Source organism: Notothenia rossii (assembly GCF_949606895.1).
Source record: "Notothenia rossii genome assembly, chromosome: 3".
NCBI lineage: Eukaryota > Metazoa > Chordata > Actinopteri > Perciformes > Nototheniidae > Notothenia > Notothenia rossii.
In genome coordinates this window covers 92,694,918-92,698,778 of record NC_136901.1, presented here as the reverse complement: position 1 = coordinate 92,698,778, position 3,861 = coordinate 92,694,918, and positions in this window count along the sequence as shown.

The following is a 3,861-nucleotide window of genomic DNA, read 5'->3' as shown; positions in this document are numbered from 1 at the left end:
TTGGGGAAAGCCCCGTGAGCTTCTCGCTGTAGAGTGAAAATGGAACACGCTATTCGTTGTTTGTTTATATCACGCAGTCTGTTCTTCTTCTCTCGGTTATCACGCAGTCTGTCTTCCGGTTGTTGCCTCTTTTGAATGACGAACACACACTACCGCCGCCTGCTGGTAAGGAGAGTTATTGCCACTCACGCATGCGCAGTTCGTACGTGCTTCTTGGCCGTCGGCTGAAGTCTTTGCGGTGTGTTCCAGTGCGACACATGGCCAAGATGCAGAGACACGAGGAGACACAGCAGTCGGGTCCGTCTGTGTGAGTTCTTTGGTGTCAGATTGGTGTGTCCGGGCCTTTACAGCTTGTGGTTCAGCTACTTCCTGTTAGCGGCAAAGAAGCGGCACAGACAGGAAGTGCATTATCTGAGAGTTATCTGCTTGCATCCGTTAGGAAATCTCACAGAGGCAATACTGTCATTTATTCGACATGTTTATGATCATATATTATGTTAGAATGATATGTTTGATATTTTGATTATTCACACTTTAAGGAAGAGTATAACGGCCTCATGTGAATTTATTTTTGAGATCCGACCAAAAGACACTCGAGTCTAGTTCTGAGAAAAAAGCAAGGATTCAGTCTTCAATAAAACATTCAGATTTTGTTTCAGAAAATCTACAACATTCGGAACGTATCAACGTATCTTTTTGAATTATGACTTAAATGTCAGAACTAAAAACACACGTGGCATGTGGCACTTATCCTCTTGTGTAACAACTGTGTATTTACTGCAACAACGCTCCACGTTAACTAATACCTGGCATGTTGTATTTTGGTTATGAATGCATTTGGATCAGAACAAGCTTCTTTTAAAAGTCTAAATTGACGACATCAGCGTTTTCCGAAAATATTTTCAACACGTCGGAGCGCTCGAGAAACAAGACGATTTCTTCTCCAGGAGATGGGCTACAAGAATTAGGAAGTTAAAAACAGCCAGGACTTCACAAATAACTGTCTAATTGTTCTGACAAAGGTTGAATTAAAGGCTTTTAAGGAGTGAAAAGTGGGGACAATTGTAGTAGCGATGAGTAAAAATGTAAATCTGTAGCCTACTAGAGTCTGGCACATACTTGGTTAATTACCCCCAACAACTTCTTGTTTCTACAGACTAAACTTTTCTTTAAATCAGATTATATAACTTTAACTGTTGGCGAACCCATCACTGTGTTCCAAATAAAAACATTGAAAGCTGTAAAGGACACAATAAAAAGAACTTCCAATCTGTTTTAATTAAGTTTTTATCGAGCTGAGCAATAACTTCTCCCTGCAGCACACACACACACACACACACACACACACACACACACACACACACACACACACACACACACACACACACACACACACACACACACACACACACACACACACACACACACACACACACACACACACACACACACACATACACAGCATGCATACACACTCCCAAAATGATGTCTGTTTCTCACGTGAGTTTTTTTATTCCCTCTTCTCTGTTTCTGTACAGCACTCGAGCTCCGGAGGGAAATGTAATTGCCTCCTCCTTCTCCTCCTCCTCCTCCTCCTCCTCCTCCTCCTTCTCCTCCTGCATTATTAATGCTGTCTAACGGGCACGCTGGACTTTTAAATTAGAGGTCATCCTGTGTTACGGCTCTGTGGGAATTACCTGCTCCACAAGATGTGTGTGTGTGTGTGTGTGTGTGTGTGTGTGTGTGTGTGTGTGTGTGTGTGTGTGTGTGTGTGTGTGTGTGTGTGTGTGTGTGTGTGTGTGTGTGTGTGTGTGTGTGTGTGTGTGTGTGTGTGTGTGTGTGTGTGTGTGTGTGTGTGTGTGTGTGTGTGTGTGTGTGTGTGTGTGTGTGTGTGTGTGTGTGTGTGTGTGTGTGTGTGAGGTGTGTTTGATATTTGTCTTCTCCCTCGTGGGACTTGAGCTTACCTCGCTCCATAATATCTGACCCTGGCAGCATATGGCTGAGCGACCTGAGTCCTGTTGAGCAGCTTCAGGTCGCTGTTCTGCTAATCTGTCCGGTCTGCCCAACACACCAGGATCACATTATTGACTTCTTAACCTTTACATAACCAGGAGAAGTCTCATTGAGATTAGAAACCTCTTTTTCACCAAGCAGCACAGTTTCAGAACACACATTAAAAACAAGAGCAGAAAGCACCGGCTGCTTCCTGATTCCCCCACCACTGAAGAATGGATAGATATAGTTAATAATATATACATGATGGAAACAATTACTTTTTCTCTTCGCCTACAGATGAATAGATTTACTGAGCGGCGGATTGTGTTTCCTTTATTCTCCAGACACGGCCACATCTCATAGAATTAACAAATGAGCTGATCACCAGTTCTATAACCAAAATAAAAAGGGTGCTTGGTCTAATTACCAAAATATTGTAATGTCTTGTTTGTTGGACTGTTATTTATTACACCTCACTCTGTCAATGATGCCTCTGTTACGAAACATCCTGTCTGTTGTCGTATAGAGTTCATGAACTTTGTATGAGATGCGCATCAGAGAAGAGGAGGGTTTCGATGTTTACTGTTCCCTTATTGCTAATGTCCCTGTAACTGCAAGCATATTTCATTTCAACGGGTGAAATGTCCTCAACTGTCTTCTCAATAAAGAATAGAAAAATCAACAACAACAGTACAGATCATGGTCACAATCAGAAACGTCAATTGTAAAAAGCATCTACACACAGAAGTGCTGCTTCTCCGTCACTAAGAAGCTCTTTAAAGAGACACCAGCTAAAAGCAAAGGAAGCAGCTAAAACTAAACAAGACTAAACGCTTGTTTCCCCAGCTCAGTGTGGACTTCAGGGACATTTCGTAAAAAAGAAAAGGTCTTTGTGTTTATTTATTGTGTTCCGTTCTTTTGTCTTCTTGCTATGTGTTAATGATGATGTGAAGTTCTTTGAATTGCCTCTGTCTCTGAAAATGTGCTTTATAAATAAACGTATACTACCTACCTTTTAAATAAGGACTAACAATTGTTTAGTCAGGGCAGACCATCCAAGATACAACTAGCAATGGTGCGTTCGAGGGTTTTAAGTTGTGTGATAAACCTCAATTTCAAAAGTCAAAGTCAACTTGTACACACAGAAAGATCGAAATGCTGTTTCCCACAGTCCTGAGGTATAAAAAAGTCCTGCATTAAAATGCAAGAACGCTCAATGATTTACAAAAAACCCACAAAATAACATTTAAAGAACGTTGACACAAGTATGACAGCTGACTCTGTTTTCCTGCATGAACACTTTCGTTCCAGACTATTTTTAGAAGCATTTCAAATCCTTCAAACACTGTCACGCGGACACACTGTCACACACTGTCACACACACAACAGTTGACATGCCTGTACAACCGCTCTGCTGTACTGTACATGTTTAGTTTTCAGCATGAATTCACACAGAAGTCCTGTGGAGCTCTCATAGTGTTGTGTGGACTGTAGCTGTTTCCCTGTCAGCGGAGGAAAGTGAAACCGTACGACTCGGAGAGAAACACCTGTACGTTCGAGTCTCGGATTTCTGCTCAGATAAATGATTCATACAGTTTAAGTTTGACTCTTGAACTCAACAGGAACACAAACTGTTTGACAGGATTGGGTTTTAAAGTGATCTGTGAGTCGTCCCCCCAGGCTGCAGTGTCTAAAATAACTCAAACATATTCCAAATACATCTCCATAAACATGAAACATACACATTATCTCACGAGCAAAATGCCAGTCCTAAAATGCAAATTCAAACATACTTATACCCACTTAACGTTGGCTGTTTGCTGTAGATGCCCTTCATGCAGTGAATCATCCAGGAATAACTCCATT